The 24,913-nt window shown below is 41.1% G+C and overlaps 1 protein-coding gene across 1 annotated transcript in view; it reads right to left on the minus strand.

The window, feature by feature from the left end:
* The window catches only part of LOC137430246 (integrin alpha-8), a 155,180-nt gene that overhangs the window by 116,581 nt on the left and 13,686 nt on the right, over positions 1–24,913 (minus strand). Inside the window, exons 3-6 of the mRNA XM_068120960.2 lie at positions 18,765–18,859; positions 9,249–9,371; positions 3,025–3,086; positions 2,756–2,801 (exon numbers count right to left, since the gene is read on the minus strand). The gene's annotated coding sequence lies outside the window, so the exon portion shown is untranslated. The remainder of the gene's footprint in view (positions 1–2,755; positions 2,802–3,024; positions 3,087–9,248; positions 9,372–18,764; positions 18,860–24,913) is intronic.

The raw sequence follows: 24,913 nt of genomic DNA on the forward strand, positions 1-24,913 counted from the left end.
TTCATCTGAAGAATCGTCAATTTTCGTCCGATTGATTTGTGAATTGAACAGTATCTGCACATTAACTACGAAATCGGAAACTATGTATTTTTGAGGTCAAAAGGTCAAAGGTCAACTCAAAGTGAAACTTCTAAAATCATCAATTTTCATCTAAAAAATTGTCACTTTCCATCCTATTAACCCGAGCTTTGGTCAAGATCATCAATTTTTATCTTGATAAAATGGGCAATTTAATGGATCAATGGCAACCTTTTTGGGGGGGTAGGGGGGTTGCAAGTATCGTGCTTTGCACGTTTCTTGTTTTTTTGGTTGTCCGAGCGATATCTCAGCCATCCTTTGAGCTAGCAAGCTGCCTTTTTGGCACAATAGTGAGTCAGTCCTTTGGCAAAAACAGCATGTTTTGTTTTTTGATTAATCAGTTAATTGATGAGTTACTTATTTATTATCGATTAATTAAGTACTGATTTATTTCCTTTCTCATCTGGGCAATAGCTCAGGAACCTTTTGAGCTAGGAAGCTTATATTTGGACACGACAATGACCAAGTGATGTGGCTATAAAGGATATTTTGATTTACTGATTAGTCAATTAATCGATTAATTATTTAATTATTCGATTAATGACTTAATTAATTTTTTTAAGGTACAGATTCAGATGAAACGTTGGGGGTTTAGGTATTCCAGTAGCCAATTGATTAATAATTTAATTATTTTACCATTATTATTTCTTTATTTTCACTATTAATCACTTATTTATTTTCTTTCTCATCTGGGCAATATCTCAGGCACCTTTTGAGCTAGGAAGCTAATATTGGGACATGACAGTGACAAAGTGATGTGGCTATAAAGGATATTTTTGATTTATTTATTAATCAATTAATCGATTTATCATTTATTTATTAATCAATTAATTATTTATTTTTTTATTAATTTATTTAATTAATTTTCAAAAAGTTACAGCATTGGATGAAACATTGGTGGTTCATGAAACACTATTAGCCAATTGATGAAGAATTTTTTTTCCGATTATATTATTTATTTATTTTAATTACGCAATTAATCAATCAATTATTGTACACCTCTCCTTCCGAATACCATCTCTATGTGCTGCATGGTGGTATCGCCCCGGCAATACCGCGCCGGAGGATATTTAATTATTTGGCATGGGGGCGGTATGCTTTGAATGTATCTGTACTTGTTTTGTTTTGCATGACATCATATGCTGTGTATTGTGTGCACACATATTATTTTTATGCATTATATACACATACACATATTGTGCAACTGTTGTATTGTATATACATATACAGTTATACACGTTATGCGTGACATGTTGTTCAGTGGTATGTTGTGTACACAGGTCTTGTGCATGTCATATTGCACATATTTTGTGCACACACATGCACACACACACTCAACACAGATGCTAACGGAGTGGATACTTTGAAACCCGGTAGATGTCCATTTGATCTCATGAGGCCCACCCACGTGTGGGGATAACAGGCAAAAACAACTTGCATGCATACATACATATACACACACACCCACATGCACACATGCACACACATATGTGTACACACTTATACACACACACACACACATGAAGGTGGATACATCGAGACCTGGGATGGATCCAGTTCCACCTTTTGAACCTGCATGTGGGGATAACAACCATTGGCACACACACATATATGGGTACAGACACACATATATATGTGTGTGTGTCTGTGCCAATATATGTGTGAATATTGCCACACACACATACAAATATATATATATGTTCTCCTTTTAGGAATAGATGCAAAAATGTAGTGTGATTTCTCTTGTGACCCCAGAACCAAGTAAAACAATATTTTTTGACATATCTCAGCTTCCATAGCTCCCACTCCCCCATCCCTCCCTACCAATATTAATACTAAATATCATAATTTTAAAGGTTGATTTGAAACTTACTCTGTGCATTCACAAGCCCCATATATGACCTTCCCGTCTCTGTTAAGAAACAAGCAAACCAGATGCAGTATCTTCCTCAAGGCAGTCTGCCTAATGCATCTGGCTTTCATATAAATATAGCTGGCACAAGCTTTGTCTATTTTCATGTCGTGAAGTTATCCTTTGTCAAAGAGTAGCACACCCCCTTACACAGTACTTTGGGCCTTGCACCATTCCACATCTTCGGGAGCTTGCAGTACGGGCTGCTGTAAGATCTCATCACTGTCGGCAAACTAAAAAAGTTATCCAAATCTTTAATTGTGCAGAGGCACACCCCTTTCTCTCATGTACTTTTCAAAGTATTTTCAGCTTATTTTAGAAGCTTTGTGAGCTATTTTACATTACAATCTGTATCTCACACACTCAATATTACACTGTCACTTTGAGTTTCTGCGCATGTGCGCAGAGCATCCTGCAATGGATCGGGTCATTTTGAAAGACCCATGTTGAGTGTGAACTGCATTGCCTTATTTAACAGGAACAATGATGATTCAATGATATATTGTAGTTATATTTCATAAACTCACAGGCCTGTTATGTAATCCATTCATGTAAACTATAGGTCTCAAGTGGGACAACTTTAAAAAGAAGGTTCAAACTTTCACCCACACATATTGATATCCACCTTTTAAGAACTCAATAAATATTATAAAGGCTTATTCTATCAGTCAATTAAAATGGCTGATTTCATTGGCCGATTCTATTGGACGATTCCATTAGACGATTCCATTGGATGATTACATTGACAGATTCGAGAAGCCTCACCTTGCCAATTGAAACTCCCAGGCGCTCCAAGCACAACTCGCCCATCCTGCAACATCAGTCCCATAACAGCAAATCACTCCAAGAGTTTCATCCCATGAACCCCAGAGTTTTCCAGCAGCCACAAACTGAAGCAACTTTATATTTGCATAATAATTATTTTTCTCAGCTTTTGAGTCAACGACACGATCATCTTCAAACATGATCGGATCATGATCGGATCATCTTCAAACAAAGGAATGGTGAAATCATAAGAACAGAGATGGACTTACATTTGTGAAGTCACTACTAAATCCTGCTTGACAATAACCTTCACCAACCACCCCTCCGACACCTGAAAGCAGAATTTTAAGGAGTTAAAATCATATATGAGATGTTCCATTCAGTGAGTGCTCCCTTACTTACTTTTTTGAGTAATCACTGTTTTTAAATCTTTAAAAATATTAATCAGTCGTTTTTCTGGAAGACAAATATCGTTATAAAACCCATACCAACTTGAGAAACAATGACCCCACCATTACCTTAATTCAGCTCGAAACTTGGTTTGGATTGCAAAAAGCCATTTCAGCTTTAAGCACAAACTTAACAATATGCCAATGAAAATGACATAAACAGAAGGACAAAAGTAAATAAATAAACCCAAGACAAAGGATTTGTGTTTCCGACCTGTCAAAGGAAACACTGTTTCAAACTTTTTAAGTAAAACACTTTTCTGGAGAAACAGTGCAGAGTGAAACAAGAGCAATCAGAGATTGCAGACCCTCACCAGGACATGTTTTCAGTGGTTTTGAAGGCTTTTGTAGTAAAACAAATATGGCGGCCGAACCACGTGACCGATGACGTCATCTTTTTTTGTTCTCCACCAATTTTTCCCGAGATGATGCTCAAGAAATTTCATCTGGATCGGACAAAGTTTTGTACTTGTCGAATTATTACGTCATAATGGAGGCACCTATGACATCATTATTAACATATGTTATTCCACATGGAGAGTTCTTTACAATGAGCCGTATCTCAATTTTTTTTAATGCAGCGCTTTCGGAGATATCGAGGTGCAATTTTTTTAGGTTTTTTCCAAGATGGCGGCAGAACCACATGACCAATGACGTCATCATTTTTTTTTCTCCACCAATGTATCCCTAGATGACGCTCAAAAAATTTCATTTTAATCGGATGAAGTTTTGTACTTGTCTAATTATGACGTCATAATGGAGGCACCTGTGACATCATCATTAACATATTTTATCCCACATGGAGAGTTCTTTACAATGAGCCATGTCTCAATTTTTTCTATGCAGCGCTGTCAGGAGATACAGAGGTGAAAATTTTTTTCTGGTTTCCCAAGATGGAGGCACCTATGACATCATTATTAACATATGTTATTCCACATGGAGAGTTCTTTACAATGAGCCATATCTCAATTTTTTTCTATGCAGCGCTTTCAGAGATATCGAGGTGCATTTTTTAAAAGGTTTTTTCAAGATGGCGGCAGAACCACGTGACCAATGACGTCATCATTATTTTTTCTCCACCAATTTATCCCTAGATGACACTCAAAAAATTTCATCTTAATCGGATGAAGTTTCTTCATCTTAATCTTAATCTTAATCTTAATCATCTTAACCGGATTAATCGAAGAATCGTACCACGTGACCTATGACGTCATAATTATCATTATAAAATTATACAAGTGGAGTAGCACCGATGCCGAAAATTTTCTGTCAATCGGACTAACGGTTGCAGAGAAAATCATATTTATTCTGTGCGGACAAACAAACAGACAAACAAACGGACTCAAATGAAATACCGTCTCCTCTGGCGAGGGTAATAATCGTGGTGATACAGTCGTGGCCAAAAATATTGGCACCCTTGCACTTTTTTCAAATAATACACCATTTCTTCCAGAAAATTGTTGAAATTAAAAAATATTTTGGTATCCACATATGTATTTCTTTGGTTTGCAGTGGAACAAAACAAAAAAGCTGAAAAAATTACGAAATCTTAGCTTATTCCACACAGAAATCGTAAAATGGCCCAGACAATATTATTGGCACCTTTTAGATGTTGTTAGAAATCATTAGATTTCAAGCAGGTGATTCTCCTTTACTACGGAGTTAAACTCACCTGTCGTGAGTTGCAGGTGCCTGTAATATAAAAATCACCCATTTAACCAGTTTGAATAGAGAAAAGGAGTCATTCTGCTGTTTTGTGTGTCAATGTGTGTACCGCAATGAGCATGGAGAAAAGAAATAAAACCTGAGAATTGTCTGAGGAGTTCAGACAAGATTGTAGCCAATAATGGACAATCTCATGGCGACGAGTCCATCTCCAGAGACCTTGATGTTCCTGTGTCCACCGTACACAATGTTATCAGGAAGTTTAAGGCCCATGGCACTGTAGCCAACCTCCCTGGACATGGCCGCAAGAGAAAACTTGATCGAAGATTGCAGCGAAGGATTGTTCGAATGGTAGAGAAAGCACCTCAATCAAATGCCAAACAGATTCAAGCTGAACTTCAGACACAAGATACGGCAGTTTCAACTCACACAATACATTGCCAACTCAATGAAAGGGGATTGTATGGTAGGCGACCCAAGAGCACCCTACTGCTAAGAAAGCCTGACTGGAGTTTTCCAAAACACACCTGAACAAGCCAAAATCCTTCTGGGAGAATGTCCTGTTGACAGAGACCAAATTAGAGATTTTAGGGTAAAGCACATCATCTCTATGTTCACAGAAAACGAAATGAAGCCATCAAAGAAAAGAACACTTTCCCTACAGTCAAACATGGAGGAGGTTCAGTGATGTTTTGGGGTTTCTGTGCTGCCTCAGGTACTGGGTGCCTTGAATGTGTGCATGGAATTATTAAATCAGGAGATTACCAAGGCATTTTGGAGCACAATGTTCAACCCAGTGTCAGAAAGCTGGGTCTCCGTCGAAGGACATGGGTCTTTCAGCAGGACAATGACCCCAAACACACTTCCAAAAGCACCCAGGAATGGTTCAAGATAAAACGCTGGACTGTTCTGAAGTGGCCAGCAATGAGTCCAGATCTAAATCCCATTGAACACCTGTGGGGAGATCGGAAAACAGCAGTTTGGAGAATACACCCTTGAAATCTGGGACAATGGAGCAGTTTGCACAGGAAGAGTGGGCCAAACTGCCAGTAGAGAGGTGTAGGAAGCTCATTCATGGCTACAGGAAGCGCTTGACTGCAGTTATTTTGTCCAAAGGCCGTGCTCCCAAATATTAAGTCTCGGGTGTCAATACTTTTGTCAATGCCATTTGTTTTTATTTTCTGATTTAAAATAATATATTAAGTTCTGAATCAAAAACAAAGGTTCTGCAATATAAACAGTGAAATAAAGAATTGTGGAGTTATTTGAAAAAAGTGCAAGGGTGCCAATATTTTTGGCCACGACTGTATATCTCATTATTCTAATAGAGGTTTTCTGATATTGGGCTCCATTCCTGATGGGAGTCAATTTGATTTTTTTTTTTTTGATTATTCATTGCTTTTGCCAATTGCAGGTGAGACATACAATTATTGGTATGCTATATTATTTTTCTTTTTTTCTCTCCAAAACCCGTAAAGATATTCAAGTGAAATAAAGTGTGGTCTGCATAATAGTTCTCTCTGCCACTGGGTGTGGTTTTGTGATTCTGACACCAGGGGCTGAATTAACGAAAGGCGTTTAGCAAGCGTCTTGCTAACACATGCCTAACCCTTAAATGCTGACAAAGACATTGTTGTATGCGCAAAACTAACGTCTAAACAGCAATTTATGAAGGGAGACAAACAGCATACACCTAACATATGGCATTAGTCGCAAAGACAAAAGCAAAATTATACCCATAATGCAAAGCGTAAACAACATGGCAGAGGGTCGCTTAACATTTGTACAATGCAAAATATTTTGGAAGAGATATTGGAAATTCTAAAATCCGGGTGAAGGGCAAAGAGACGTGAATTTTTAACGGAACCTTCATCACGAATAACAATTACAAGAATTTGTGATAAATTTGAGACGTACGGTAGTGTGCAAGATATTTGCTCAGGAGATTACCAAGGCAACTAAATATGCTTATATGCAAGCAACGATGACTACAAGGCAATTAAATATGCTTATATGCAAGCAACGATGACTACAAGGCAACTCAAATATGACTGCACTGTATGTGTATACATCTATTTGAGACACCCTTTAAAATGTGTAAATGTGTAAAATGTGTTAAAAACGTAAAGCCCGCTTGGAGTTTGCAAAAAAGCACCGAAAGGACTCTCAGACTGTGAGAAACAACATTCTGTGGGCTTTCATGTGTCTTTCACTGAGGAGAGGCTTCCGTCTGGCCACTGCCATAAAGCCCAGATCGGTGGAGTGTTGCAGTGATGGTTGTTCTTCTGGAAGTTTCTCCCATCTCCACACAGGATCTCTGGAGCTCAGCCAGAGTGACCATCGGGTTCTTGGTCTCCTCTCTTACCAAGGCCCTTCTCCCCCCATTGCTCAGTTTGGCCAGGCGGCCAGCTCTAGGAAGAGTCCTGGTTGTTCTAAACTTCTTCCATTTAAGAATTATGGAGGCCACTGTGCTCTTGGGAACCTTCAATGCAGCAGAGATTTTTTTTGTAGACTTCCCCAGATCTGTGCCTCGACACAATCCTGTCTCTGAGCTCTGCAGGCAGTTCCTTCGACCTCATGGCTTGGTTTTTGCTCTGATATGCATTGTCAGCTGTGAGACCTTATATAGACAGGTGAGTGCCTTTCCAAATCATGTCCAATCAATTGAATTTACCACAGGTGGACTCCAATCAAGGTGTAGAAACATCTCAAAGATGATCAAGAGAAATGGGAGGCACCTGAGCTAATTTCCAGCGTCATAGCAAAGGGTATGAATACTTATATCAATGTGATATTTCAGTTTTTATTTTTAATAAATATGCCAAACTTTCTAAAATCCTGTTTTCTCTTTGTCATTATGGGGTATTGAGTGTAGATTGATGAGGGAAAAAATGAATTTAAACGATTTCAGAATAAGGCTGCAACATAACAAAATATGAAAAACGTGAAGGGGTCTGAATACTTTCTGAATGCACTATATATATATATATATATATAATTATATATATATATATATATATAATATTATATATATATATATATATATATATATATATATATAATATATATATATATATATATATATAAAACACAGTTTGTGTGTGTGTGTGTGTGTGTGTAATGTTACCGATAGACTCCGAAACGGAGAGGCTCACGTGCTTCATATTTGGCATATACATGGCCTTTGAGCCTGGGAAGAACATGGCCGACCTAAAAAAATTATTTCATAATATTTTTTTACCATATTTTTACCTCAGCGCATTTCAGCGAGGAATATAATACACGGCATCTGAGCTGGTCGCAGAGCAGCGCGCTGATTCGCTCAGAGCGATCACGTGATGTTCCAACTTTGCCGCCATAATCTCACAGTTATGCGTTCGCACGTAATTCAGTTTTTTCACATTTCAGCGAGGAACATTGCCATTCACACCACATAGGTTTTTTTCCACTTTCATCTGATATTTGTGATTTATTTCAAACAAACTGTATTTCCCATCTACACGACCATGTATTCCTATTAACGTTATGTAAAGTACATAAATTGTGTGGATTACATCATTTGTGGATGTGATCAATTGCCAGTAACCATCTATATCCCTCCCCTCCCCTTCCCACCTCCCCTCCCTCCTGCTCCCCCTCCCCCTCCCTCCCGCTCCCCCTCCCTTTCCCCCTCCCCCTCCCCCTACCCTTCCCCCTCCCTTCCCCCTCCACCCTACCCTCTCCCCTTCCCCCCTCCCCTTTCACCTCCCCTCCCCCTCCCCTCCTCCTCCCTTCCCCCATGCCCTCCCTTTCCCCCTACCCCTTCCTTTCTGCCCTACCCCTTCCCCATCCCCATCCCTCTCCCATCCACCCACTCCCACTCCCCTCCCCCCTCCCCTCCCCTCCCCCTCCCTTTCCCCCATGCCCCTCCCTTCCCCCCTACCCCTTCCTTTCTGCCCTACCCCTTCCCCACCCCCCTCCACCTCCCCCACTCCCCCTCCACCTCCCCCACTCCCCCTCCCCCTCCCCCTCCCCCTCCTCACTCCCCTCCCCCTCCTCACTCCCCCTCCCCCTCCTCACTCCCCCTCCCACCTCCCCCTTCCCCCACCCTCCCACTCCCTCTCCCTCTCCCACCCTCCCCCTCCCCCCCCCTCCCTCCCCCCTCCCCTCCTCTTCTCCCCTCCCCCCCTCTTCTCCCCTCCCCCCCTCCTCCTCCCCTCCCCCCCGTTCCCCTTCCCCCTTCCCTCCCCTCCCCCGCCCGGCAATGCCGGGTACTTCTGCTCGTATATATATATATATATATATATATATATATATATATATATATATACATATAAATATATATATACAGTATAGACACAGTATGTGTATAAATACACAAACTTTTGATCTGTACTCACGAGAGCGCAAGGTGAATATTCAGCAAGCTTCGAAAAGTTTTGAACAGCCAGAAGACAAGTTCCAACTGTTTCCCTCTCCTCCTCATTGTTGACTGTTCGCCAGCGATACAAAGGAGCACATGCCTGGAAAAGGAATTCATCATGAATACAAAAGGTATACAGTACATCTAAAAAAGCATAAACTACTTATCGATACGTGTGGTGTCACTGCATCTTCACCTACATTTCAAGAAATCAGATCATTCACGACCCTTCCTTCTAGATAATTTCCACCAACTCCATTCTTGACTCCCCCCTCACCTCTCCCATAATTTTGAAATACAATAGATACAGAGCTGCTTCCGATCCGGTTGTGAAATGCTGGTTTCATAACATCTTAATACAATCGTGATTTAACATTGTATTTTGTTGTAGTAATGCTATAGTATTAATTTATGATTGGAATGCTGTTTGGAATTAAAATATAGAGAATTTGAATTTAAAGCATTTCATGAGGAAATGAAATGAGGGTTTCCACCTGTGACATTGGCGGATTTGCAGTTTCGCCATTGACTGGGTATATAAATATTCAGACTGGGTACGTTTTTTGCCCAAGTCCTTCACAAATCTACTGTCAATGCCTGACGTTCAACTGAAGGTGGCACAGGAATATGGAATTTATTGGTTCATCATTTGCCATTGACCGTTTTTTGCCCAAGTCATTCACGAACCCGCACTCCATGGCTGACGTTCGACTGAAGGTGGCACAGGAACATGGAATTTATTGGTTCATGGTTTAGCATTTGCTGTATCCACATTGTTTGTTTCCTTCTGGCTTCCCAGCACGGATACCTCGCTAGTAGTGCTATATATAATTTTGGCAGTATCTCTCAATGGTGAAGAATCACTTAGAAAATTAAAGAAATATCATATCCGCATCCAGATCTTCAACAATGTCCAATCAATTCGTCCTTGTCACTCACCCAACTGGTCCACACCAAGTTTGTCCGAATCCGTCCATAACTTTTTGAGATATCCTGATCACAGACAAATGAACAAACTGCTCACGGACAAAGAAACAAAACAGATTATTTTTCAGATGAAAATTTATGATTTTAGAAGTTTGACCTTGAGTTGATCTTTGACCTTTTGACCCAAAAAATATTTGGTTTTCCAATTCAGTGATGCACAATGTAATTGCTGTTTCATTTTCAAATTAATAAGATGAAAAGTGACGATTTTTATATGAAAATTGATTATTTTAGAAGTTTGACCTTGAGTTGACCTTTGACCTCAAAAAAGAAGTGCTTCTCAATTTAGTGACTCAATATGCAAATGCTGTTTAACTTTCAAGCCAACCGAATGAAAAATTACAATTTTAGAAATACGACCTCAAGATGACATTTGACCTTTGGCCTCAAAATCAATAGGATTCTTCCTTATGACAAACTCTAACATTTGGTCGAGGTTCCGTGAAGATTGATTTTACATTGTAACCTGTAGGCGATTGACAGACATACAAACAGAACGACATACAGAATAGCACACATAGTGGGGCGGCTTAGCCCAAATATTCAAAAGAATTGTGCATTTTGTGATACAAGCACCAAATTTGGCACAAATGTACATTAATATGTTGCGAACATTTTCAGATATTGGGCCACTTGAAATTCCGTAATTTTTTTTTTCAAATTTTTTCAAATTTCGTAATTTCAAATTTTTCGGGTGACACCGTCACAATTTCGGTCTTCGAGGCCGGCCGATAGGCAAAGTGTGACCGGAAGGGACGAGGTTCTCCTGACCACGTGGCCCTCGATCTGGGAAGCGAGAGGCGTTCCATTAGTGGACGCGCCCCTCACGCCCGACTTTTGGGCGGCCCCGGCAGGCCGTTTGTTTTGACGTTCCGTGACAGGCCCCGCACCCCCACCTCCGGGCCGACCGGAAGCTTGTGCTGAGTACATCATACCTGAACAACTCAGTGAGGCAGAACACAGCAGTGCACACCAGGGTGACCCCTTCAGTGCATAAACCAATTAACCTGTCCACTGCAGGGCATATAGAAATGAAGTTATTTTCTGCATATAATAATAATATAAGTTCAGTTCTATATAACAATTTCTGTTATCACCACTACCACTACAACTACCACTACTACAAGCTTTGTCTGGAATTTTGTGGACTAACAGACAAACAGACATACAGACAAGCTGGGATCAAAACATTACCTCCTTCCACCATTGAGTGTAGAGGTAAACATCATGGAAATTATATCATGCCCTAGATTTAATTCATGCTTACCCGTGTATTTGCTTCACTGGTTCACAAGGTCTTTTGCATACATGTAATTCAGACTCTCGTCTTCATTGCTGACCACACAATGTTCGCAACATATTAATGTACATTTGTGCCAAATTTGGTGCTTGTATCACAAAATGCACAATTCTTTTGAATATTTGGGCTAAGCCGCCCCACTATATCGGCCGGCCTCGAAGACCGAAATTGTGACGGTGTCACCCGAAAAATTTGAAATTACGAAATTTGAAAAAATTTGAAAAAAAAAATTACGGAATTTCAAGTGGCCCAATATCTGAAAATGTTCGCAACATATTAATGTACATTTGTGCCAAATTTGGTGCTTCTATCACAAAATGCACAACAGGTTTGCTATGCTGCTACACTAACAAGACAGACCAATTTCTTTGAAAATCTTTCATTTTGCAAGTAACAAACAAGAAAAAGAGCAATCAGAGATTGCAAACCCTCGCCAGGATGTATTTTCAGTGGTTTTTTAAAGGCTTTTGCTTTAAAACGAATATGGCGGCCGAACCACGTGACCGATGACGTCATCATTATATTTTTTTTCTCCGCCAGTTTATGCCGACATGGCGCTCAAGAAATTTCATCTCGATTGGATGAAGTTTTGTACTTGTCGAATTATGATGTCATAATGGAGGCACCTATGACGTCATAATTAACATATTTTATTACCCATGGAGAGTTCTTTATAATGAGCCATGTCTCAATTTTTTCTATTCAGCGCTTTCAGAGATATAGAGGTGCAAAAATTTTCGATTTTTCCAAGATGGCGGCCGAACCACGTGACCTATGACGTCATAATTATCATTAAAATTTTCTACAGGTAGAGTTGCACCTTTGGTGAAAATTTCCTATCAATCGGACCAGCGGTTGCAGAGAAAATCTAATTTATTCTGTGCGGACAAACAGATAAACAAACAAACAGACAAACAAACGGACTCAAATGCAATACCCTCTCCTCTGGCGAGGGTAACAAACAAGAAAGATTTCATGCATAGCACGATACTTGCAAAATCCAAATAAGCAATATCTAAAAGGTCTAAGGGGTCGAAACGTCGAAAGAGAATGTTCCAACAGTAATTACATTTTTAAAGGCTCAAAGGGGTCCAACGGGTTTAAAGGAGTCTAAAGGGGTCTAAAGTGTTTAAAAGGTCAAGGGTCAAGGTTGTAAGCGGGCGAAAGCTTGTCACGGTCTTTAGAAGTCTAAAGGATCGAAAGTGTCTTAAAAGGTCTGAAAGTGTCTAAAGACGTCAAAAAGGTCTAAAGAGTATGTTCCAGCAGTAGTTACAGGTGTAAAGAGTCTAAGGCAGTGGTTCTTAAACGTTTTGCATCCCCAAGCCCCTAACAAGCTCATCTCTGACCCTACGCTCCACCCCCATGATGTTTAAGTGTATTGAATGTTAATGCAGTTCATTAAATGTGATATCAATATAAGAACGAAACAAAGACATCTTTCACTTCCAATTTTATTAAATAACTGGCGAGATACCTGTGCTACGCACGGGTGAGAAACCAAAAGCGAACAAACAATGCGGAAACAGCGAATGCTAAACCATGAACCAATAGATTCCACATCACTGCGCAACCTTCAGTCATACATCAAGCATCGACAGCAGGTTTGTGAAGGACTTGGGCAAAAAATGTACCCAGTCTGAAAGTTTCCATACCCAGTCAATGGCGAAAGTGCAAATGGCAAATCCGCGAATGTCATGGGTGGAAACTCGAACATCATTTCCTCATTATTCTATTTTAAACTCAATATCACTATATTTTCATTTCAAGAAGCATAATTCCCATCACAAATTATAATATAACAAAATGCAATGTTATTTATTGCATTGAGGTATTATCAAGCCAGCGAATCATCATCTTGTTCACATCCGGATCGGGAGCAGCTCTGTATCGATCAAATTTCAAAATCATAATTGTATTAAAGAATTTATGAAATATATCACCTACCTTAGGGCAGCAGCTGGGACCCCAAAACGTTCCACAGAACGTTTGTTGGGATTATCCCTAAAACTGAGGGAATAGTTTCGGGACAGACAGACGGACGGACGGACACTGCTGTTTTATAATATAGATCTATATACAACCAGCTGTTGTGCAAAATAACACAGAAGATATTCACAGAGGTAGCACAAGCAGGAACGGTACAAATTAATGAAATGGATTATACTGTTTCTTTTTACTTCCTTTTAATGTCACAATAACAAGCGTTACGCCTAGGTCCCCGTCGGTGAAGTGATGTGAGTTGACAAAGTGGCAGACGCAGAAAACATGGAAGAGTCGATAATATTTGCGAGTGGGTTGGAGACACACCCACACACCAGATTAGAAGTTAGTAGTTCGTTTATTAGTCCCCTACCGGTGTACACCGGAGGGGACTATAGGTTTGCACTCCGTCCCTCCGTCTGTCCGTCTGTCAGTCCGTCACGCAAAGAACAGTTTTCCAGACTTTTTTTCTAAACTCTTCATGGTAATGATTTCAAACTGGCACATGGTTTCCTCATGATACGTTACAGGTCAAGTTCGAACTTCAGGACGTTTCGATCATTTTTGACAAAGTTATGGCACTTTGAACTTTGGTAATTCTGATAATTCTGATAACTCGGTGCCGTTTTAAGTTTTAATTTCCTTTAAAAAAAGATTTTCTCTGCAATAATAGGACCGATTGAGATCAAATTTTCACCATAGGAGGGACTCGGTCTGTAGAATATTTTAATCATAATTATGACGTCACAGGTCACGTGGTTCGGCCGCCATATTGTGTTTCGTGACAACACGAAAACCCCTTTTTCTCTGCAACGGCTGAACAGATCGAGGCCAAACTTTGCAGGCAGAATCGCATACCCATGACGAACAAAAAAGTCAGCGAGCATGATGTCATGCGTCACATGGTTTCAGTGTTATGACGTTTTTAAGCATGAACCTTTAAAAACCGAGCCGCTTCCTCATTTTTGATCCAAATCGAGGGGAAACTTCACAGATCTGTTCAGCATGTCAATCTACTAAAATGTCCTTTTGGAATTTGCGATAGGGCACGTGGTTTGGCAGATATCGTTAATTAAACGAAAATATTTTTAAAATGGATATCTCTTGTTTATTCCAGAGTTCTTCTCAAGCCGCATCGCATGCCCTCAGCCTCGTCTCGCGAACGTCAACAGCGCGACACAGCGCGCGCTTTGCGGAGGGGCGGAGCCAAGCTGAGCAACATATATATACATATCGATCATTGATCGTGAACCGGAAAATATAATAAATTACTGATATTTAGCGACTCGAAAGGTTCTTTATCAACACTTTATTTTCTCGTACTTCTGCTGACCTGTCTGCAAGGTGTATAAATCGAAGTCCCGAGTGCGAATCACAGGTGAGCCCGTCCTGAGGTAATTAGCGATTGGGAACGATTCAGAACCTGTGGATAAATAACGCTTGGTAATTTCCCCAACAGTTTTCCGGACGACAGACTGCCGGTAGGGGACATGTATTGCAGCGCAATACTCGGAATACTTGTTTTTCAAGATATTCCGCTCACAAGGTTCAGACATACATGACGGTGGCCATCTTGGATTTTGACGTGGCGACCCAATTTTCAATAGCGTTCTTCCTTATGCGTAGATACACCCACACACCAGATTAGAAGTTAGTACTTCGTTTATTTTTCAAGATATTTCGCTCACAAGGTCCAGACATATATGGTGGCGGCCATCTTGGATTTTGACGTGGCGAACCAATTTTAAATAGCCTTCTTCCTTATGCCTAGATACACCCACACACCAGATTAGAAGTTGGTACCTCACTTATTTTTCAAGATATTCCGCTCACAAGGTTCAGTCATACATGGCGGTGGTCATCTTGGATTTCGACGTGGCGACCCAATTTTCAATAGCTTTCTTCCTTATGCCTAGATACACCCACACACTGGATTGGAAGTTAGCAGTTCGTTTATTTTTTGAAGATATTTCGCTCACAAGGTTCAGACATATATATGGTGGTGGCCATCTTGGATTTTGACTTGGTGACCCAATTTTCAATAGCCTTCTTCATTATGCCTCGATACACCCACACACCGGATTAGAAGTTAGTATTTCATTTATTTTTCAAGATATTCCGCTCACAAGGTTCAGACATTTACTTTTCAAGGTATCGCGCTCACAAGGTTTCGATATGGTGACAGCCATCTTGGATTTTGACGTGGCGACCTAATTTTCAAAAGGTTCTTCCATATGCCTAGTTGCACACACACACCAAATTAGAACTCGGTCCTTCGCTTACTTTTATAAAGATATTGCAGTGCACGTACGCACGCACGCAGAGACGGACGGAAGCATGCACGGACGCACGGACGCACACACGGACGGAGGCTAAAACCATTGTCTCCCTTTCGCTCCGTGGTGCGACGGGGGACAAAAACAAGCATGACCACAGAAAAACAGATGGACAGTGGGGAAAACATAACCTCCTTCCTCCCGCGGTGTGTGGAGGTAACAAAATACACACCCGTACTACATTTATAGTTTTAATTATTAACCCACATATAGCCAGCTGTTGTGCAACACAACGCTATGACCATTAAGATGTATCACAAGCAAGTACTTTCTAAATATAGAATAATCGTCCGTAGATCTTCACGTTGAAGAACCTAAGCTCACCTTCATCGTTAAAGAACCAGCTAAGACATGTTTGATATGGATGTGCAAATGTCGTAGATTCTGTGTAGATTGTCGTAGATGTGTAGATTCTTCACGTAAAGGTAAATTCACACACATCGAGCTTTCTTATTCATATTGTTACGGACTGTGTTTTGGGACTACTATGGGGGAGGGGAGGTGGGGGTTTTGCCTCGATTCCTCTTGAGACACAGGGCTGAGGCCACCAGGTACAAATAACTTCACAAGCTGGACAGGTTGCTAGGAAAACGCAAACGCCCCAATTAGTCGACCACGTGGTCAAGGGTCCTCTGTCCAATTACCATTTACCTGGAAGTCACGTGGTCCCCCAACCTGGGAATGCGCCCTCGGTTGTGCACTAATCTTACCTTAATTAGATCTTAATTGGGACAGCCGAGCAATCGCTTAGTGCACACCGGACTTGGGTGAGAGACTATTGATTGGGGAATAATGATCTCCCAAACTAACCTACATGTGGGCAGTACTGGACCAATGTAGGAAAAGGGCAAACACAGACAGATCGAAAAGAGAGTTCAACAAGAGGAGAATTCATTATTTACAAAACAAATGTAAAATGCAGGGTCATGCGGTGCTATTTAGCACTTTAACACACAGAAAGCAGGCAATCAAAATGAGTAAAAAAGGAATCAAAATGTACAAAAGAATAATAGTGGCAAGCAATTGAGGGTGCAAGGGATGTATAGCAAAGAAAAACGGATGAGGCGCAGCTCACATATCTATGTCTTACCTATCAGCTAAATACAACACATGGGTACACAACCAGATCATCCGCAGAAGGGAGATAGGTGCAGAAAGAAAGTAAAGAACGAGGTATATTCAGCTTCTTCACTCACCGGGTTGGGGCCATCGTGCCCCCGTTACCCAAATGCTGAAGGAGGGGGTTAAGAGGAATACTGGTGGTGGTCTAAGGTGCGTGGGCACCGGGGTGCAGTGAGGTACTTGTGCTGCACTGAATATAATGAGGTGCAAGAGGAAACCATGAAGAGTTGCATATCTGTAGTTGCCGCTCTAGAGGTGTATGGCCATGGCAATGCCAAAATTATTGATGCTCTGTGCATCCAAGGTAGACAATATAGAGAAAGGACATGAAAGAATGCGTGAAATAGGCTTACTTAATGTGATAGGTCTTAGATGTGTAGGCACGTGGCTTGGCTTGGCCCTCAAATGTGCTCTTTGCACAGCATATGCTCTGCACGCACAACGCTCCTGCTCCCAGCTCCGACTGGCCTAATGAGTGCCACCGACCAAAGCCAGATCGTCCAGCATCGTTCCTCGACCAGCTCCAGACCACAAATCCACCAAGATGAGATGAGACGAGAACAAGCCAAATGCGACCAAACCAATACGACACACACACTCGTCCCTCGAACCTTAGTCTTTTATAACCACTTGGTGAGGGTGGGGTTCTGGTCAAATCAAGAGAGCCACTTGGCATGTATACCAGTGCCTATTGGTGCATCTCCACTCTCCCGAGGTTGAGCCCCGCCCATGCGCGACCCCTATCATGATATTAGCTCCCTCATGATATTAGAAGCGGGCTCCTCAATTAACATGGGCCAGTGTCTCTTGATACGTTACAGGCACGGGAGCAAACGCTCGGCGCTCTAATTGCTTGTATGAGGAAGAAACAGTTAAAGAGGTACTAATAGCCAATTGGCGCCTACTTGTTCTGATATTTAAAGAGGTCTGAACGGGGAGAGTGTAGTTTACCACCACCGCCGTTCCTTGTGCTTCCCCCCCACACCCCATCCCCCCGGCGCTCCCAAGTTGGCAGCGGGCATCCGTGGTGTTCTTAGATGATTGGGGAGGAATGCAGGTAAGCCTTGTGGTTGAGGCAAAGTCGCGGTTATTCGGGTGTGATGTTTTCGGGTCGTGGAGCAATGAAAAGCTTGTATAATGAGCTCATGCAATGCAACGAAAGTGGAAATTTTAAAAGCAAGTGTAAATAGAAATGTATTCTAATAAATTATAAGTGATGTGTGGTGATTGTGGCATTTCAAGGAAGATTGTGGTGGAGGTTAAGTAAAGTAGCACTTTGGTTCTGGCGCATGATTCAAACCGGGTTTTGGTTCATATGGAAATTAGCTGGTGCTCGGGCCACACAGCTTAGGTTATGGAGCTCATACGGAGGGGGAGAAAGGACACATGGGGCGAACAAGCTACACACAAGCTGAATAAAAGACATCAAGAAGAAGAAGTGGAAGGCAGAGCTGAAACAGAAAAGGAACAAACCAACCGACAACTAACAAACTAAAAGAGGTGAGGGAGAGGGGCGAAATCAAAATAATGTGGAAAAGGGGAGTGCTTGGCCATACGGTCATTTGGGGTAGAAGAGATCATGAATATGGATTGGAGATGACCTGAGTATGGATGGGAAATGGTGAACAACTGTCTTGAAGCCCTGGAGTGAAGAATGTGACTGAACGGATTGGGTAAGTTGGTTCCACAGGTAGGAGAATATTTGAAAGATTTTGACACTTCGTGATGTACTTGCTCGTCCTGACAGGACCATGTAACATCCACTCACCAACATGCTGCCATTAAGAGCTCTGACTGTCGATCCAAACATCTGCCCCGATCTGAATTCCACCTTTGGTATGGAATCACTTGCACTTAGTTGCTCTGTGATACAGACCAAGAACAACATCCAATTAGGCCCAATACATTTGTAGCATATTAAAGAATTGTGAGAAAGACTTGTTTTACATTCACAATATCATGTTGAAAAATATCATCACATTTATATTCGTGTAATTTATTCATTCCCAAAGTTGTGTTTCTGGTTATACCAGTATCCAACTAATTGGGATATCTACAAAGAATCTTGTCAGAATGTCTGATGGTCAATTTTACTATATTTAATCGTAGATTCATCATGAAGTACATTAGTACCCCATATGTAGGGATGGGATGGTATGGGAAAAAATGACCGCCCCATCAATGTTTACAAAACTATATGCGGAGAAGCTACTATGGAGTGAAGTAATAAGCCTTCAAAAGCCATACATTTTATTCTCGAATGTTTTAATAACTAACAAGTACAAAAAGTTTTAATTAAAACAAAAGCCGCGTCGATGTTACACAATGCCTAGATGCAGCTGTGCCTATAACGTCGATGTTATAGGCACAGGACATTCCTATTGATTCGATTACTTGATGTTATTTTTGTGCAAAGTGAAAATATATCTCGGCAATTTCCCGTGTGTGGCGACACGTGAACGAAGCTATCTCCTCTCTCCACATTATTGTGACGACGTATAAATTAAATATTTCATCGTGACGATCATCAAATGAACGAATTTTTAATATATCTCGGCATTTTCCCGTCTGTTATTTCAGGCGGTGTATGACTGACCATGCCGCGATTTTTAAAAAAAACAATATATCTCGGCATTTTCCCGTCTCTTATTTCGGGCGGTGTATGACTGACCATGCCGCGATTTAAAAAAAAAAATCTCAATGGACTTGAAGTTACAGGCCTTTGAGAATTCATTTCGTTCTATAAAGGGCAACTTTCATCGGATTTTCTTCCCGTTTTTTTTCAACCGAGTCTAAAACTATGTTAGCGACTGTGAAAAATGAAATGATATATCGAATTTGATTTGAAAGAAAACTGTGTGAGAGAGGAAGACACCACAGGCCTACAAAACAGGCCTCAAAGCTATGCGAGTTAATAAAATGGTGGATATTTGTTTATATGAAGCCTCTCCCACAATGGGTGGAGCTATGGTTCCCAGAATGGGTGGAGCTTTGAGGTTTTGTCTTCTCTGCAAGAACAACAAGAACAAGAAGAAGAAGAACAAGAAGAACAAGAACAACAACAGAGGGCACTCTATGACCAGCGTCTGCGACACGGCTAAAAAGAATGAAAAAGATGCCACAATACATCACATAAAATACCAAATCAAGAGATCGCAAAATCGCCGAATTGTTGATAAATGTCATCCATCCTAACATAACAATGACTGAAGCAATTACAATGATTCCAAATGGAAGGAAGCAACATTGTTTCTTGGGTATTGCACCGATATCAGAACTTTTTTTCGGATTAAAAAAAGACCACAACCACAATATATGACAAACCTGTTTACCGCCATGTACACATGCGCAGGGTGAGAAACTGTGCTAGAAAACTCACTGTCTGCCGTAAAGTCTCTGTCGTGGAAAGCAAGGCCACATGATTGTAAGGTACGACAAAATGCATAATCTACAAAGGAAAAGGGCCCAGACGGTCTGCTGATGCTTCCATTGAGGTTCACTGGGGGTCATACCGATTAATGAATAAGAGCATTCTAAATTCACATTTCCGTACACCGTATACATACTATTGTTCAAGCAAATCGTGCAGTACCTCCTCTTTAGTCCATATGTAAATAGCTGTGATCATTTGACCCCTTAAAGAAGCATCTATTTATTACATGTACAGTACATGGGGTAGGGAGAGGTGCGGAGGGAGGAAATTGGAAATGCCAACAATTTCATTTGAGAAAAGGAACAGAAGGGAAGAGGATAGGAATGGGGGTATCTTTTTATTGTGTACATATCGGTAGGGAGTAAATTGAGGAAGAAAAGAGAATGTAGGATGGTAGGAGTAGGATAGGAATTGGGCAGAGTTTGGGAGAAAAGGGAAGGAAGATTAGGAGGGTTTCAGTGTATTGGGATAGAATAGAAGGGAAGGAGCAGAGAAAAGAGAGAGGGTAAAGAAAATTCTGCCATTTTGCCTTAACGTACAAAATATATGAATCCAAAAGTGAAGGACAACAGGTTAGCAGAGTGTATAAGTGGAGACAGAAGGGACGGGATTATTGGACGGGATATTAATTGTATGAGATATATCTTTGAGGGGGTGGGATCTGGGGGTCCCCATGCAGACGCCCCCTCAAAATAATTTCCCGGATGCTTCCGCCATTAGCATCCACATTAGGAAAAATAGTTGAACAAGTCAGAAAAAAACTAGAACGGCACTCAGTAGAGAGCATACCTCCACCTGGTTGGCCATATCACTCAATGGTGAAAAATCACTTTAAATATACTATTAGCTGGATCCGGATCTTCGCCAAACTTGAATCGATTCTTCCTTGTCACACACACAACTTGTCAAACACGTTTCGTCCAAATCCGTCCACAACTTTTTGAGATATTTTGCTCACAAATGGATAGACAGACAGATGAAAACATAACCTCCATCCACCTTTCGTGGCGGGGGTAAAAAAAAAAGTAAAAAAAGAATAAACATGAAGGAATTAAATCCACAAAAAAAAAAAATACAAGGTCAGAAGGGATAACAAGTAAAATGACCAGGTAGGAATGATACCACAATACAACACCACCATCCTTTCGCGGATTGCCATCAGAACATATTTTGACATTTTTCTGTCTCAATCCCACACCAAATGAACCACCTTTATAGGCCATTTTTCCCCGCAGAGCAGGGGTTGGCCTCTTTTGGGCACCATGGTCCCCTTTTTGAAGCAATGTTTTATGGCCGGATGCCCTTCCTGCCACCAACCCTGTTAGTCGCCTATTGCGACACACAGGGAATTTCCAGTGAACTGGTACTCAATCCCACTACAAATAAAGTACACAATTACACCAACCCACACTACACATCTACAACTACTTCTGACATAGACATCTTCATACAATTGGAACTATTGCCTCCTATGATAAGAATGTCAAAATATGTCGTGATAGAAATCCATAAAAGGATTGTGGTGGCATATTGTGGTGTCATTCCTACCTTGTTATTCCTTATTTGTCATCTCTCCCTCCCTTTTTGTCATTTTTGAGGATTCCATCTTCACCTGTTTTTCTCACTTTTTCAAAATGTTTTTTCTGCCTTTTAGAAGAAGCAATCAGAGGAACTTCCCTGAAATGGTTGCAAAAAATATTCATATACACACACACACACATACACACACACACACACATCTTCGACTAAAGAAGGCCATCCTCGTAAATTGTAAAACGAGAAGAACCAAATTGTCCACAGCCTGGATAGATGACAATAAACCGTTTGGATAGTCTTCCACATTCATGGATGATAAAATGCATGCAATTGTACAAGTTCAATCCCCAAATAATGAAACTTATTGAGAAAGCAATGAAAAACTGGAGTACACATTGATGATGATGATGATGATGATGATGATGATGATGATGATGTCGAGTCTCCTCGGGCAATGATGGCGTGTGCTATCATATTGCCTTTCTATGGCTGGTACACACGGGTAAGTATGTGGGATAGATGAGGGGTCGCCACTCCTCTCCATCTCTCTGCTGGCCGTTAGCGAATTCACCCTCTTCCGCCCGTGCTGTGGGAGTCGACTGGACTCTCATCCACAAGATGTGCAGAGCCATCTGCCATTTAAACCGAATGGCTGCGGACCGTTACCCTGGGAAGGGGGGCTGACAGGTACTACACCTTGCCCACAGGTGACCTGGGATTATGCAAGACAGAGGCATCCATCCCCCTGAGGTATTAGATTACACCCGCATACCCGATACATTTGATATTATAGCACACAGAAGGATATATTGAAATACCAGGGGTGAAGTTACGATGCAGGATCTTTTGGGGAGATAATCTTTCCCCGCTCCCATTTTGCCTGGCCCTGGACCCACTGAGCAATCTCATTAATGAGCAAGTACACGGATACACCGTAGCATCCAATAAAATAATGTTCAAATAGAAGAAAGGGGACACATTTACTTTTCATGGATGATTTAAAGCTTTTCACACCAAATGACGAAAAATTGGCAGGCCAACTGAACTTAGTGAAATGGTACTCCAACATCATTCAAATGGAATTTGGCTGAGATAAATTTGCCAAGTGCACATTTATATGAGGTAAACCAACAAAAACGGACAACATAAAAATCGACCTAAATACAACAATACAGAAGCTAGATAACAAAACCACAATGCAGGAGTTCAAGAGACCCTCAAATGCAATTTGTATGCAAAGGTATCCGTTACCCACCTTGCAAAGAATTCCCAAACACAGGTGCAAATAGAGGATGTCACATATGAAACCGAAACAGCAACGAATACAGCCCCAGTGATTGCAAAAAAGACAAAATAAAAATATAAAGCGAAATATCGACAAACATACACCGACAACTGTGAGAATGATAAAAGAGCAGGGAAATTTATATTTAAAAAAAAAAAAAAGAGTTGGGCAGACTGGGAATAGATAAAGAAGGCTCATTGGAATGGCTAATAGGAGGTCAACTAAACTGGGATATAAAATGAATCATAATAAATGCCCAAGACCAAGGACACTATCACTCTCTTTATCTCCATCCCTTCCCCCCTCTCTCTGATGTACTGTATTCTTCAAAGAGCGTCGGTGCCACTGAAGCAACTTCCGAAGCAAGGGTTTTACTGGGTGGTTTGCCATTGCCTCTCCAGCAGTAGTTATGGTAGGAATTTGGAATTTCGCTATGGTGACAGCGATAGTGAGCCTACTCTTTGCAAAGGATACCATGGGGTCCTTAACATCCACCAACTAATGCTGGCAGATGGGACAGCAGTTTGATGTACTTCTGCGAGAAGGCATACACATTGATGGATCACCTTCCTGTGAAAATCTTTAGATGACAGTTTATAGCTCGGTCTGGATTCTAACTCAGGATAGACAGTTTAGAGGCAAGTGTGTGTACCTCTAGGCCATTCTGCCGGCCCCAAGGACACTATACCAATGGCTTTAAGAAAATAGCAAGTCTGAGTCAATCAGACAAGTGTAGGTTTTGCGAGGCAGAAACAAAAAGCATGTCAGTTTGAGTCACCTCATATTATGATGTAAAAACTCATGTCAGAACAGCTGTACACACAAAAGCACATCAAGGTATGTAGAGTAATCCACTGGAACATCTACAAAAATTTCAACATCCCAATTCCCAAAAACTCATGGAAACATGAAACAAAAGCGATCATTGAAAAAAAGGAGTTAACGCTCATGTACGACTTGATGATCCTATCGAGTGTGAACATCTCTATATATAAAGGAGGAGTGTGTGTGTGTGTGTCTGTCTGGATGTCCACTTATAACTCAAGAACTACACATCGGAGAAAAGTTTTAGACACAGATTCGGAATCAGCATAAAATCCCGGTGGTTTTAGGCTACGTTTTATTTTAATATCAATGGTTTAAAAAAACCGCGCCAGCTGCAATTCCATGGTGTAGTTTGTGGCGGCGCTAGACGTTCGGGGTGTATTGCAATGGTTTGTCGGGTTTGGCTGTGGGTCCAGAATAGCTCCCATTTCCTTATGTTCCTCCACTTTTATTTTGATTCTTCTGTTACAACGCCTTCCTTATCTACCTTATATCCCCCCGACGAGGCCTCTACATAATTTCATGCGGCAGAATTTCGTGCATTTTGAGTGAAAGAAGTGAGACGAAGTTGTAGGAGGAAGAAGAGGCGCGGTCACTGTGGAGGCCTCGATCGTGAGTGGAAATGGCGGGAATTGCGTTTGTATCGCAAAATAAAGGATCTGCATTCATTTCTGAACTTGCATTGGTGGATTGTTATACATCTGCATTATTTTTCATAAAAAAACTTTATCTTGAACTTGAAGGCTCCAAGCACGGACTATATATATAGCCCTCATTGAGGTAAAAATAAAAGTAAAAAGCCTGCTATCGCTTGCCAAGCTAGCCATTCCCCCCTCTC

Source organism: Myxine glutinosa, chromosome 6 (genome assembly GCF_964187855.1).
Source record: "Myxine glutinosa chromosome 6, kmMyxGlut1.1, whole genome shotgun sequence".
In the NCBI taxonomy this organism is placed as follows: Eukaryota; Metazoa; Chordata; class Myxini; order Myxiniformes; family Myxinidae; genus Myxine; species Myxine glutinosa.